Source organism: Hyla sarda, chromosome 6 (genome assembly GCF_029499605.1).
Source record: "Hyla sarda isolate aHylSar1 chromosome 6, aHylSar1.hap1, whole genome shotgun sequence".
In the NCBI taxonomy this organism is placed as follows: domain Eukaryota; kingdom Metazoa; phylum Chordata; class Amphibia; order Anura; family Hylidae; genus Hyla; species Hyla sarda.
In genome coordinates this window covers 148,640,836-148,656,820 of record NC_079194.1, presented here as the reverse complement: position 1 = coordinate 148,656,820, position 15,985 = coordinate 148,640,836, and the positions used below count along the sequence as shown (strand labels likewise).

The following is a 15,985-nucleotide window of genomic DNA, read 5'->3' as shown; positions in this document are numbered from 1 at the left end:
AACTCAAACTCCTGATGTATACCACATCGGCAGAGGCCAATATAATGCTTTTTTGGCCTTTGACAGTTAATGGGGGTCTTTGTATAAGTTTACCATATACACTGGGACATATGGTGCACATACACTACATATGAGGGATAAGGCTTAAAGACGGCAGAATAAGGGACAAGTAAAGACACTGGATTCATACGGTACACTGCAGTCAGTGTAGTCATGAATGTTTTTGCAATAACATTTTTTGTGCACCACTCAATATGTGAAGAGTCATGAGTCATGAGGTTGTCTAATGCCCCTTAGGGTAAATAGTGACAAATTCAATGATGAGCGCAGAAAGGTTTTTACAACAACGCCACCCCAGCTGCTGATTTATTTCTTGCACCATCTCACTCCTAGCACATAACTCTGGATATTGAGAGATAGGGGACAACATATTTGGTTAAAATTTAACAGCTCCGAAGGTCTTTAAAGGGTAAAGATTGTAACACAGCGACATCTGATAACATGTCCTTCAACGGACAGAAAACCGCAACGGGTCACACTGTAAATATATAACATTACAGTCATGGACCATAATCAAACAGGATGAAATCGTCAGATTCTTCTACATTACTGGGCCTTATGTTACGTCACTTTCATAAAAGTTGGGTTGTCCAGTCAGAACAGTATGTTGAGGCCCACTGATGCAATCTGTGTTAACCAGTTCCATAATACTGTATATCCTTTATAAGGGTCATAGCCCCATTATTGTATAGAGTTAGGGAATGTTCACAGGGCAAATAAAGAGGGTGAACTACACTGATGTATAGTGGATTACATGACATTTGATGCAGATTTTCATGCTCACCAAAAACATCACCAAATGAACACGAGTGAATTCTGCATTACTTTTTAAGTGGAATCTGTGCCGATACTCTCAGAAAAGTGACAAGTCTTATTTGCTATGCTGAAAAATCCGAGGCATGTGCATAGTAAAAACAATTTCCCATTTAAATTCGTCATAATAGGTGCTAATTTCAGGCACTGATTTAATGGAATACTGCAGTGTAGGACAACTTATCCCCTATCCAAATGATAGGGTATAAGTGTCTGATCACGGAAGGTCCAACCGCTGAGGCCTGAGCTGAGCTCTCCTGGTGCACGGAGTGATCTCTGCTCTGTGTAAGAAGATTGTTAACCCCCACACGAAGCGGTGATCAATATGCCCCCTCCATGTATGTTTATAGGAGAGCCGAATATACACGAATACTGTATCTCTGGCTCTCCAATAGGGATGCATTCAGTGTCCAAATCAGTGCAGATAATTGCTGTGTGCATGGGACCTTAAATAAAATTCTGTCTGACGACAGCCACCATTAGGGGGACCCCACTGCATATTGATTTGTACAGCCCTCAATAGAAAAAAAAATCTGTATGTAGTAATGTATCCTTTAGTGGTAGGTGCAGTCAGTCAGAATTTTCTCCTCTGAGTCTATGACCCTTTGGAAATCATGAGATTTGGAAATCTGTATAAAGAAAAATGACATTTAAGATGTGTCTCCCTTGGTAAATTTAGTGAATGGAGTGAAGTCGCAGAATCAGGAGGGGAAACATATAAGATAGTTGTACTCCATTCAGTTCCCTTGCTTATGTGATCAGTGCCTCCAGGTGAGAGCAGTGCAGTACATGAAGGTGTTGAGGATGGTTCATGTGAGGACTTCTATATGGAATCTGTCAGAACTGTGATACGTTACACCATGTAAAACCAACTATCTTTAGATGTGGGAACTTCTGCTTAGTAGCCAACCATATATGCAAATAAGCAGCAAGTGCCCCTAGGGGCGGATCAAATTGGCTCAAGTCTACATCATTTACACCCCCTATCACTGCTTGTTTCTGCAGTTACAGCACAAGATCTTTAAGAGGATCTAAACAGTTAGGGTATGTTCACACTGCGGAATTCCCACGGAATTCCGCGAGTGAAATTCCGCACAGTGAGCGCTAGCATCAGTGTGGACGGATCTTCCGCGAGACCCATTAACACTGCGGAATTTCAGTGGCGGACAATTCCACCGCTGAAATTATTCCACGCAAAGAAAGAAAATGTTCATTCTTTGCGCGGAAGTCCGGGAGCACTGCATAGCCATCAATGGTAACGGCTCAGTGCCGTGCGGTCCTACCGCGGCCGCCGGCTGCCAGGCTGAATCTTCACTCGCTGAATTCCATGAGCGGAGATTCAGCTACATATCCGTAGTGTGAACATACCCTTAGGGTGTATTCACACATACAGTATCCTGCGCATATTTGATGCACAGGTTTTAAAGCTGCAGATTTCAATGTAAACTAAATGACTGAACACAAATCATGCACATCAAATATGCACAGAATACTGTACGTGTAATTAGACCATTAAAAGTTATTTACCTGCTATATATTTTATTCAGTAGATGCTACTGCATCAGAATATATGACTTTAACTTATCTACTGCTGATTATCTACTGGAGACTGAAGTTCAGTGACATGTCTCCTTTTGATCAGATGCAGTGTAAAGCATGGAGAAATGACAATCTGGCAACTTCATAGATCAGCTGCGGTTTGTTATACACTGCGCTCCGGCTGGACATACCGGCAGTGAGCGCACCTCCCCATCCAGGACTGCCGCCGGCGGGGCTGGGATTCGCATCGTGAGACGCGCCCACATGTGAGTCCCAGCCCATCACTCATCTCTGTCCCCGGCCTCTGTTCCTCAGCTCCGGCGCACGTGCCCCCACCTCCTAGGGCGCGCGCGCCGGAGCTTTGAAATTTAAAGGGCCAGTGCAGCCGTAATAAGTTTGACACCTGTACATCTGTTATACGTTCCAGCTCCTCCCAATTGCCCTTGCTGGATCTTTGTTTGCCTTAGCGCCTTAGAGAAAGCAGTATTTCGTGTTCCTTGCCGTGTACCAGACCTTGCATTCTGTGACCTGACCGTGTTCCTAGCCGCCTGCCTATTGACCTTCTGCTACCCTACTGACTACGCTCCTGTGCTGCCTGCCCAGACCTCTTGCTAGCCTGACTACGTCCAGTCTATTTCCTTCTGTGCCACGCTTGACCTCAGCTGCCTGTGTGGTCAAGTCGTGCCAGGGGCACCTTAGACTCTGCTCCCTGGCATGGCCCGCGTCATCTGCCACACAGGTCCAGCGGATCCACTACATATCCTGCTCCAGACCACCGTGGTATTGCGGATCTGCTACCTCCCGAGTTCCAGTCGAATGTGGAGAGTCTTACAATAAGATCCGGCCATGGACCCCGCTGATGTACCTCTGACAGAGGATTCGATCTTCCTTCCGTTGTGGCCCGTCAGTCGCAACAGTTGGCCCATCAGGCACAGCAATTAAATCAACTGTCCGCCATGGTGCAGCTACTTCTGACCAGGCAACAGCATTCGCAACTTGCTCCAGCTTCTCCACCTGTTCCTTCAGTTCCTTTTGGATCAAAGCTTCATCTTCCCCTTCCCACAAAGTTTGACGGAGATCCTAAGCTGTGTAGAGGCTTTGGGACCCAGTGCTCCATGCACCTGGAGCTCATGGCAGATCTGTTTCCAACAGAGAGTGCTATGGTGGCATTTGTGGTTAGTCTCTTGTCTGGAAAGGCCCTGGCCTGGGCTACTCCTCTCTGGGATCGTAGTGATCCAATTACCTCTAACCTCATAGCCTTCTTAGCTGAATTCTGTAGCATTTTTTAAGAACTCGCACGTGCCTCCTCTGCCGAGACGGCTCTTCTTAACCTAAGACAAGGGACTACCTCAGTGGGAGACTATGATGTCCAGTTTCGCACCCTTGCTTCAGAATTGGCATGAAACGACGAGGCCTTATGTGCTACATTTAAAAAAGCACTCTCCAGTAGAATAAAGGACGCTCTTGCTGCGAGAGATCCTCCTAATAACCTGTGTGATCCAATTGGCCGCACTTATTAATGTGTGTTTTGCCGAAAGACAGGAGGAGCTTCATAATGAAAGTGAACCTACTGAAAAGGCTATGCAAGTGGATCGTACTCGCCTCACCCAGCAGGAAAGATCCCGACGACGCAGTGAGAATTTGTGTCTTTACTGTGCTAGTCCGGAGCACTTTCTTAAAGACTGTTCTTCCCATCCTCAGTGTCCGGGAAAATGTTCGCACCTAGGATATGTTGGAGAGGCATCCCTGGTAGTGAATACCATCTCTCCTCGTTTTAATATCTCTGTTCAAGTCCACGTTTCTGCTCAGACTTCTTTCTTCGCTTCTGCATTTTTGGACTCTGGCTCTGTTGGATACTTCATTGATGCCTCTCTCATGCATGAATATCGTCTTCCAGTAAGTCGCCTTGTCAAGCCTCTGTTCATCTCTTCCGTCACTGGACAAAATCTGGACTCTCGAGTGCTTTACCGCACAGAGTCTCTTCTCTTGCAGGTGGGAGTCTTGCATAAGGAAAGGATTGAATTCTATGTGCTCCAACATTGTACTTCACAGATACTACTTGGTCTTCCTTGGCTCCAGCGCCATTCCCCGCAGCTTGACTGGAAATGTGAGATCACCAGCTGGGGACAGTGCTGTCAAAATCTTTGTCTTGTGCCGGTCCAGCCTAAAATTGTTTCTTCCTTTCCTCCTATGCCTGGTCTGCCTTCCTCTTATCAAGATTTTTCTGATGTCTTTTGCGAAAAACAGGCCGAGACCTTACCTCCGCATTGCCCTTACGACTGCCCCATTGATTTACTGCCTGGGACTATGCCACCTTGTGGTAGAATCTATCCTTTGTCAGTCCCGGAGACTCAAGCCATGCAAAAATACATCCAAGAGAACCTCCAAAAAGGATTTATCCTAAAGTCCTCTTCACCTGCTGGAGCCGGGTTCTTCTTTGTGAGCAAGAAGGATGGTTCTCTCAACAAAATCACAGTCAAGAATCGTTATCCTCTTCCTTTGATCACTGAACTTTTTGATTGTCTTCAGGGGGCCAAAGTCTTCTCCAAACTGGATTTACGTGGAGCTTTTAATCTGATTCGAATTCGAGAGGGAGATGAATGGAAAACAGCTTTTAATACCCGAGATGGACATTTTGAGTATCTCGTGATGCCTTTTGGTCTTTGTAATGCTCCAGCTGTTTTTCAGGAATTTGTCAATGATATCTTCCGCGACCTCTATACCTGTGTAGTCGTGTATTTTGATGACATCTTGATCTATTCTTCCAATTTGAAGGAGCATCGTACTCATGTTCGTCTGGTCCTTCGACGCCTCCGGAGGAATCATCTCTATGCCAAACTGGAGAAATGCCTTTTTGAGAAATCCAGGCTCCCGTTTCTTGGTTATATTGTCTCTCATCAAGGTCTGCAAAAGGACCCAGTAAAACTTTCTGCGGTCTTGGATTGGCCTCGCCGTACCGGCCTTCGGGCTATTCAACATTTCCTGGGATTTGCCAATCGTCAGTTCATCCCACATTTCTCTTCTGTGGTAGATCCCATTGTAGCTCTCAACAGAAAGAACTCTAACCCTAAGTTGTGGCCTCCTGAGGCAGAAGGGGCTTTCTCCAGCCTAAAGTCTGCCTTTGCTTCAGCTCCCGTACTATCAAGACCTGATCCGGAAAAACCTTTTGCCTTGGAAGTTGACGCTTCGTCTGTAGGAGCGGGTGCCATTCTTATCCAGAAAAGCGCCAAGGGTAAAACTGTAACCTGTGGATTCTTTTCTCAAACCTTCTCGCCAGCGGAAAGGAACGACTCTATCGGAGATCGTGAACTACTTGCTATAAAACTCTCCTTAGAGGAGTGGCGACATTTGTTGGAGGGATCTCCTCATCCGATCAGTATCTATTCTGACCACAAGAATCTCCTGTACATTCAGTCTTCTCAATGTTTGAACCCTTATCAGACAAAGTGGTCATTGTTCTTTTCCAGATTACATTTTTTCATTAATTTCTGTCCAGCTAACAAGAATATCAGAGCTGATGCCCTCTCCAGATCTTCTGATGTTGTGGGTTTGGATCCTACACCAAGACATATTATCCCTCCTGATCGTCTGATTTCAGCAGCTCCTGCCGATCTTCTACAGGTACCTCCTGGTAAAACTTTTGTACCAGTCAGATTGAGACGCATAGTCCTGAACTGGGGTCATTCTTCTTTATTGGCTGGCCATCCTGGAGTACGCAAGACTCTTCTTCTAATCTCCCGGCACTATTGGTGGCCGTGTCTGGAACACAATGTCTCTGAATTTGTACGTTCCTGTGTCACTTGTGCTCGAGACAAGACCCCTCAACTGAGACCCGCAGGACTCTTGCAGCCGTTGCCCATTCCTGAGACTCCATTGCTATGGATTTTATTACCGATCTTCTGCCATCACATAATAACACAGTCATCTGGGTGGTGGTTGATCGGTTTTCTGAAATGGCTCATTTTATCCCACTCCCGGTCTCCCATCAGCTCCACAACTGGCAAGGAACTTCTTACTTCATATCTTCCGACTTCATGGTCTTCCAGAAAATATCGCCTCGGATCGCGGAGTTCAGTTTGTGTCCAAATTCTGGCTTGCTCTCTGTTCCTGCCTTGGCATCAGTTTGGATTTCTCCTCTGCCTACTACCCCAGTCCAATGGCCAGGTGGAGAGGGCAAATCAAATCTTGGTGACTTATTTACGTCATTTTGTTTCAGCTCGTCAGGACGACTGGGCTGATCTTCTTCCCTGGGCCGAATGTTCCTACAATCTTGAAGATTCCACGAAGACATCTCTGTTTTTTATTGTTTTTGGTCATCATCCCCCCGGTCTCCTGTTCCAGTTCCAGTTTCTTCCAGTGTCCCAGCTGTAGACAAACTTGTCCAATATTTCTCTTCCATTTGGCGACAGACTCGGCAGTAATTATCTCTAACCTCCTCCAGCATGAAAACCCAGGCAGACAAAAAAAGAACACTTCCTCCATCCTTCTCTCCTGTTGATAAAGTTTGGTTATCTTCTAAGTACATTCGGTTCAAAATCCCAAGTTACAAATGAGGAACTCGTTTCCTAGGACCGTTCGAGGTCATGCAAAAAATGAATCCAGTTGCTTACAAACTCAGTTTACCCCCTTCTCTACGCATTCCTAACTCCTTTCATGTATCTCTCCTCAAACCTCTGGTTATCAACCATTACTCTCAAAGAAAAGATTCTGCTCCCACTTCTGTCTCCGGTTCCTCAGATATTTTTCGGGTTAAAGAGATCCTGGCCTCTAAAATGGTACATGGCAGAATTTTTTTTGGGGTCGATTGGAGGGGATTTGGTCCTGAGGAGAGGTCCTGGGAACCCGAGGAGAACACTGCGCTCTGGCCGTACAATACCTGCCGTGAGCGCACCTCCCCGTCCAGGACTGCCAAAGGCAGGGCTGGGATTTGCATCGCGGGACGCGCCCGCATGCGAGTCCCAGCCCGTCACTCACCTCTGTCCCCGGCCTCTGTTCCTCAGCTCCGGTACAAGTGCTCCCACCTCCTAGGGTGCGCTCGCCCCGTAGTTTTGAAATTTAAAGGGCCAGTGTGCCCGTAATTAGTTTGACACCTGTACATCTGTTATAAGTTCCAGTTCCTCTCTATTACCCTTGCCGGATCTTTGTTTGCCTTAGCGCCTTAGAGAAAGCAGTATTTCGTGTTCCTTGCCGTGTACCAGAGCTTGCATTCCATGACCTGACCGTGTTCCTAGCCGCCTGCCTATTGACCTTCTGCCACTCTACTGACTATGCTACTGTGCCACCTGCCCAGACTTCTTGCTAGCCTGACTATGTCCAGTCTATTTCCTTCTGTGCCACGCTTGACCTCAGCCGCCTTTGTGGTCGAGGCCAGGGGTAGCCGTACCAGGGGTAGCCGCCTGCCGCAGCAAGTCCATCCCGTTTTGCGGCGGGCTATGGTGAAATCCAGCGGCACCTTAGACTCTGCTCCCTGGCATGGCCCGCGTCATCTGCCACACAGGTCCAGCGGATCCACTACATCTCCTGCTCCAGATCACCGTGGTATTGCGGATCTACTACCTCCTGAGTTCCAGTCGACTGCGGTGAGTCTTACACTGTGTTTAAGAGGAAGTGTGTGCATGGAGAGATGATACCTGTTATAGTAAGGGCAGATAATAAATGACAAGTAACTAAGTCTGCAGAGTGCTAATTTACCTCGATAAGCGGGCAGAGCCTGTAGAGTTGCATATCCACAATGAATTTCTGTAGTTTTCCTTAGTTTACTCCCTTGCAGACATGGAGATATTAACTTTGTAACTAATCTCAGTAGCAGCTTTAGAGAAATGCAGCGTCTGCCAGGAGATCACTTACTGGAAAATTAAATATACAGCAGATAAGATTCATGTGAGTGTTTCCTGCTGCAGTGTTAACACCAGGCCCAGCCAATTTCCTGATGTGCGTTACCATGAGAACAGCTCCAGCATCTACTGAGGGGGTGTCTACTTTATAACACATTATCAAAGGCAATATTAGGGAATTCTTAATAAACAGAGGGGGTCTCTCCCCAAGCAAGACCATCATCTATTGTTGTAGAAAATCTAGACTTGTAATAATTCGGGCTCAGTGGTGTCTGCCAGGATAACAAATTCGCTATAGTTGATTAAACACAGACAGACAGTCAGTGATCCAGCAACTGATTCCTTCCTCCAGCATAGCAAGAATCCCCTGGGGAGGTCAGTGTTCAGTTTATTTGTGTACACAACAAAGAGGGCGGGGTTACAGTAGCCACTCCCACATATACAGTATCAGGTGTCACACCTACAGCCACTGTCTTAAAGGCACTCCCACAGTGGACACAGACAAGTTACAATATGCTTACAACATTGTGCACTGAGGCCTGCACGTCACTGACCACCAACACATCTGCAGCTGTGCCAATAGCCAATAGCAACAAACCACACTGCACAACATTACACTCACCATGAAGGCAATGTGACAAACAAGAAAATATTCCCACGACACTATCAGAGAGCAGCTACACAGGCTATGGTCTGAGGAAGGACCCCCTTTATGTGCATGGTATGCGGATTGTCAATGGTTTTCACACAGTTTGGTGCCGAATACATGCCTAAACCCAGCACATGAGTGCACAATGACGGGAAAATCATTTCAATATGAAGTGCATAATATTCCATTTTGTCTGTGGTGGTGCTGCAAATGTGAACACTTGCTAGTGGATCCACCCAAATTACAGCTGATCACAGGTTGTGCTGCTGCTGGGACCCACAGTGATCAGGAAACCCTTCTAACAAAAGGGATTCTCTATTATGCATCATTTACCAGTTCCCTGCAATGTAAAGAATGGAGGTTTTCAGTCTGCTTGTCATGGCTACATTTATGCTTCTTTTTAGGCTGGATTAAATATGGATTACATAACCCCACCTAAAATTCACTGCAACTGATGCAAAAAGTGTCTCACTTGTTCAGATCCAGCATTTTTTGAGTGTGCATGACAGACAGGATGTGTTTCCCTGTGTGGGGCCCATGCACGTTTCTCAACTGGTGTCCACCGTGACCAGCACTAGGACTTAGAGACCAGCGACGATGAATATGCAAATACAGCTGACGGGGCCCCTCTCCAGCGCGCAATTCAGTGAAGATAGAAGAGGGTCTTTGGTGTGACATTACTCCTGACCTAAAGGTACATATGTTAGTAAGTGACCCCTTAACACAGTATTTTTCAAACGCGCTCCTAAAGTACCCACAACGGGTCATGTTTTCAGGATTTCCTTAGTCTTTGAAAGGTGATATAACTGTGGTGATTCCTGATTCACTAACCATAATTAAATCATCTGTGAAAGACTAAGGAAATCCTGAAAACATTACCTGTTAGGGGTACTTGAGGACCACGCTTGAGAAACACTGCCTTAACAGACTCTTGTTCATCCTAACTATAACATGGTGTATTGGGTTTAGGGTGTGTGAACAGGATGACTGTTTTCCTTTAACCCCTTAAGGACGCAGGGTTTTTCTGTTTTTGCATTTTCATTTTTTCCTCATCATCTTCTAAAAATCATAACGCTTTCAATTTTGCACCTAAAAATCCATATAATGACTTATTTTTTGCGCCACCAATTCTACTTTGCAGTGACATTAGTCATTTTACCCAAAAATCCACGGCGAAACGGAAAAAAATATATCAATGTGCGACAAAATTGAAGAAAAAAAATTCATTTTGTAACTTTTGGGGGTTTCCGTTTCTACGCAGTGCATTTTTCGGTAAAAATACCACCTTATCTTTATTCTGTAGGTCTATACGGTTAAAATGATACCCTACTTATATAGGTTGGATATTGTCGTACTTTGGAAAAAAATCATAACTACATGCAGGAAAATGTATATGTTAAAAATTATCATCTTCTAACCCCTATAACTTTTTTATTTTTCCTTGTATGGGCCGGTATTAGGACTCATTTTTTGCACCGTTTTCTGAAGTTTTTATCGGTACCATTTTTGTATTGATTGGACTTTTTGATCGCTTTTTATAAATTTTTTCATGATATAAAAAGTGACCAAAAATACACTATTTTGGACTGAATTTTTTTGCGCGCACGCCATTGACCGTGCAATTTAATTAACGATATATTTTTATAGTTCGGACATTTTCGCACGTGGCGATACCACATATGTTTATTTTTATTTACACAGTTTTTTTTTATGGGAAAGGGGGGGTGATTCAAACTTTTAATAGGGAAGGGGTTAAATGACCTTTGTTAACTTTTTTTTTTCCACTTTTTTTTTGCAGTGTTATAGCTCCCATAAGAAGCTATAGCACTGCACACACTGATCTCCTATGCTGATCCCTGCAAAGCCATAGCTTTGCAGGGATCAGTCAGATATGGGCTCGATTGCTCAAGGCTGTAGCTCAGGCTTGGAGCAATCAATCCCCGATCGGACGCCTTGGAGAGAGGTAAGGAGACCTCCGTCTGCGTCCCAGCTGATCGGAACATCGTGATTTTATCGCGATGTCCCAATCAGCCCGACTGAGCTGCCTGGAACCGTTTACTTTCGTTTTCAGACGCGGCGGTCAACTTTGATCGCCGCGTCTGAAGGGTTAACAGTGCGCGGCACAACGATCTATACCGCGCGCTGTTAGCCCAGGGTCCCGGCTATCGATAGCAGCCGGGACCGACCCTGTGTGATGCGGGGTCACGGCGTGACCCTGTTTTTCACACCATGCTTAGGTCCTTAAGAGGTTAAAGGGGTACTCCGGGGGAAAACTTTTTTTTTTTTTTTTTTTTTTTTTAATCAACCGGTGCCAGAAAGTTACCAGATTTGTAAATTACTTCTATTAAAAAATCTTAATCCTTCCTGTACTTATTAGCTGCTGAATACTACAGTGGAAATTCTTTTCCGTTTGAAACACAGAGCTGTTTGCTGACATCATGAGCACAGTGCTCTCTGCTGACATCTCTGTCCATTTTAGGAACTGTCCAGTGTAAAAGGAAATCCTCATAGCAAACATATGCTGTTCTGGACAGTTCATAAAATGGACAGAGATGTCAGCAGAGAGCACTGTGCTCATGATGTCAGCAGACCGCTTTGTGTTTCCAAAAGAAAATAATTTCTGCTGTAGTATTCAGCAGCTAATAAGTACAGGAAGGTTTAAGATTTTTTTAATAGAAGTAATTTACAAATCTGTTTAACTTTCTGGCACCAGTTGATTAAAAAAAAAAAGGTTTTCAACGGAGTACCCCTTTAATGCTGCTGTCTGCCCCTAATGCATTGCCAAATGGTGCAAGACAGGCAAGATTTATACTACTAAGGGGGAAGAGTTATAAAAACCTGTCCAGAGGAAAAGTTGCCCACAGCAACCAATCAGCTCGCTTCTTTCATTTTTAACAAGGCCTCTGCAAAATGAAAGAAGCAATCTGATTGGTTGCTATGAGCAACTTTTACTTTGCAAAGGTTTTGATAAATCTTCCCCTAAGTGCTTCTTTCTCACTGAACAACTTTCATCTAGAAAACGTATACACTCTGATATAACATAAATTAGTTGTTATGTATTTCATTTTTCAAGTCACTTTTGTTGCTCATTTACTATAGAAAATTGCAAATAACGGTACGGAACCTATATTGTTACTAGTGTCAAAACACAATACCCCTTAAAATATAACCTATTTATATTTACTTTGATCCTATAAAAATAGGTGTAAAATAATCACCTAAAGATATATCTAGGTCATACCATACTTAAAGTATCCAATACACCTTGCAAGATATAGGGGGAGAAAAAAGATGACAATATAATAGATACAATATTAATGCATATACAGTAATGAGCAATGGTCAGAATAAACACATATATATGTGCCACTTAAGAAACAAATAACATAAATGGTTACTTATAGTTTTGCAGGAAAGTGCAGGGCAGGTACATACAGTGGGGATCAAAAGTTTGGGCACCCCAGATAAAAATTTGTATTAATGTGCATAAATAATGGAAAAATCTCTAAAAGGCATCAAAATACAGATTCAACATTCTTATCATATGTCAATAAAAGTTAGATTTTATTTCCATCATTTACACTTTCAAAATGACAGAAAACAAAAAAAATGGCGTCTGCAAAAGTTTGGGTACCCTGTAGAATTTATAGCATGCACTGCCCCTTTGCAAAGCTGAGACCTGCCAGTGTCATGGATTGTTCTCAATCATCATCTGGGAAGACCAGGTGATGTCAGTCCCAAAGGTTTTAAATGCCCAGACCCATCTGACCTTGCCCCAACAATCAGCACCATGGTTCTTCTAAGCAGTTGTCTAGAAATCTGAAACTGAAAATAGTTGACACTCACAAAGCTGGAGAAGGCTATAAGAAGATAGCAAAACGTTTTCAGATGTCAATATCCTCTGTTTGGAATGTAATTAAGAAATGGCAGTCATCAGGAACAGTGGAAGTTAAAGCAAGATCTGGAAGACCAAGAAAAATATCAGACAGAACAGCTCGCAGGATTGTAAGAAAAACAATTCAAAACCCACGCTTGACTGCACAATCCCTCCAGAAAGATCTGGCAGACACTGGAGTTGTGGTGCACTATTCCACTATAAAGAGATACTTGTACAAATATGGTCTTCATGGAAGAGTCGTCAGAAGAAAACCTCTTCTACGTCCTCACCACAAAAATCAGCGTTTGAACTTTCCAAATGAACATATAGACAAGACAAGCCTGATGCATTTTGGAAACAAGTTCTGTGGACTGATGAGGTTAAAATTGAACTTTTTGGCCGGAATGAGCAAAGGTACGTTTGGAGAAGAAGGGGAACAGAATTTAATGAAAAGAACCTCTGTCCAACTGTTAAGCATGGGGGTGGATCAATCATGCTTTGGGGTTGTATTGCAGCCGGTGGCACAGAGAACATCTCACGAGTAGAAGGAAAAATGGATTCAATAAAATTTCAGCAAATTTTGGATGCTAACTTGATGCCATCTGTGAAAAAGCTGAAGTTAAAGCGAGGATGGCTTCTACAAATGGATAATGATCCTAAACACACCTCAAAATCCACGGGGGATTACATCAAGAGGTGTAAACTGAAGGTTTTGCCATGGCCTTCACAATCTCCTGACCTCAACATAATTGAAAATCTATGGATAGACCTTATAAGAGCAGTGCGTGACAGCCCAGAAATATCAAAGAACTGGAAGACTTTTGTAAGGAAGAATGGGCAAAAATACCTCAAACAAGAAATCCACAAGGGGATTACATCAAGATGCGTAAACTGAAGGTTTTGCCATGGCCTTCACAATCTCCTGACCTCAACATAATTGAAAATCTATGGATAGACCTTATAAGAGCAGTGCGTGACAGCCCAGAAATATCAAAGAACTGGAAGACTTTTGTAAGGAAGAATGGGCAAAAATACCTCAAACAAGAATTGAAAGACTCTTGGCTGGCTACAAAAAGCGTTCACAAGCTGTGATACTTGCCACAGGGGGCAGTACAAGATATTAACTCTGCAGGGTGCCCAAACTTTTGCAGATGCCATTTTTTTGTTTTCTGTTATTTTGAAAGTGTAAATGATGGAAATAAAATCTAACTTTTGTTGACATATTATAAGAATATCTAATCTGTAATTTGATGCCTTTTGGAGATTTTTCCACCTTTCCTTGGCTTCTTTATGCACATTAATACAAATTTTTACCTGGGGTGCCCAAACTTTTGATCCCCACTGTAATGCAACAGGAAACAGCGAAATAGCAGGTTCTGGTAGAAAACAGTACATATGATAAGCCAATTAGTTATATTAGCTGTCCCTAATATATTGTTCCCGCACTTACCCTGCCTGACCGTGGAGGATGAGCCCCCACTTCAATCGTTGACTGTCCACTATTGGAACCTAGATTGCCCTAGCTGACCATATAATAAAGGCCCTAATGATGATGCATCACCATTTACAAACTACAAATTGATAAAACAGTGCAATACAATTTGCTTAAAGGGGTACTCCGCCACTAGACATCTTATCCCCTATCCAAAGGATAGGGGATAAGATGTCAGATCGCCGCGGTCCCGCTGCTGGGGAGCCCCGGGACCGGTGCGGCACCGCGCTATCATTACTGCGCAGACCGAGTTCGCTCTGTGCGTAATGACGGGCAATACGGGGGGCGGAGCAGCGTGACGTCATGGCTCCACTCCTCGTGACATCATGGCCCGTCCCCTTAATGCAAGTCTATGGCAGGGGGCGTGACGACCACCACGCCCCCTCCCAAAGACTTGTGTTGAGGGGGGCGGGCCGTGACGTCACGAGGGGCGGAGCAGTGACGTAACGATGCTCCGGCCCCTGTATTGCCCGTCATTACTTGCAGAGCGAACTCGCTCTGCGCAGTAATGATAGCACGGTGCCCCCGGGGTTCCCCAGCAGCGGGACCGCTGCGATCTGACTTCTTATCCCCTATCCTTTGGATAGGGGATAAGATGTCTGGGGGCGGAGTACCCCTTTAAATAAAAATATACAAAATGACAATAAAAATTATTAGCTTCCTCAACGTGTTTCCCTCCCATAAATGATGGTATCGGGGTTCTTCAGGAGGGAGTCAGAAAGATAGAGAAGTATACGCTATGTAGGGAAAAATATATAACATATGATGTACAAGTATATTCCCATAGCCGAGATGCACATAGATGCCGTGCGTCCCTAGTTATGGGTGTATATCAGATCTCTTTTATACTCCTACTAGTGAACAGAGAGGGGAGGTTCCTGTAGAAAAATGATATTACACACCTGTCATATAGTATACTGGAGTCTCACACTGGCGCCGGTGAATCCACTTGGGGATGCCAAGTGTGCACCTCCGGTATCCCTGGATCATCTTCCGGAAGTGATGTATGCGCTCCACCAGTACTCAATGTGAAGCGCATAAACCGGAAGTGATGCGCGGGTTCACACGCCGTTGAGTCGGATATGATGTATGCGCATCATAGAACTAAGATTCCCATGCCGGAAATGATGTATGCGCTCCATTGGATTGGTGTGCATAATTATTCACACAATAGTATAAAACATGCACAAATTTAAATGCAACTAGTAGATGCATCGCATGTAATAATAACAAATCAATATAAAACTTATATCCACATTGGCTATAGATTAGATAAATTGTAGACATAGTATATGTTTACCAGCAATCCGGAAACTACAATATTAAATATACTTCATATGCAAGATATTAAATATGTACAGGTGTGCAGAACTCGTACAGCCAGGTCACTCCCCCTCTTTTTCACCATACAATATTTATAAATCATGGCATCTAGAGACAAATTCCCTAAATCAATGGTAGCATAGCCCCATTTAAATAGGTGGGTTTTGAAAAAGCTCATTGTATTATAATGAACAAAATTTTTCCCCAACCGTATATGGATATATCTCTCCCGGTCATTAGAGCCAGTGTGGAGTCGGGGTGTTGCAATGATGCTACAGGGTCTGGTGGTATTAACCCTTGGTTTATCGTGATGCCAGGATGCGGTTGTTCTGTATAGAAGGCCCTGCCGACAACCGGCCCAGAAACGGCAGGATAATAAACGGAATGTCCACAGCAGG

At 44.1% G+C, this 15,985-nt stretch overlaps 1 long non-coding RNA gene across 1 annotated transcript in view; it reads right to left on the bottom strand.

The window, feature by feature from the left end:
* The window catches only part of LOC130276322 (uncharacterized), a 32,334-nt gene extending 24,135 nt beyond the window's left edge, over positions 1 to 8,199 (bottom strand). Inside the window, exon 1 of the long non-coding RNA XR_008845081.1 lies at positions 8,104 to 8,199. This is a non-coding gene — a long non-coding RNA (uncharacterized LOC130276322). The remainder of the gene's footprint in view (positions 1 to 8,103) is intronic.
* Positions 8,200 to 15,985: the final 7,786 nt, after the last annotated feature.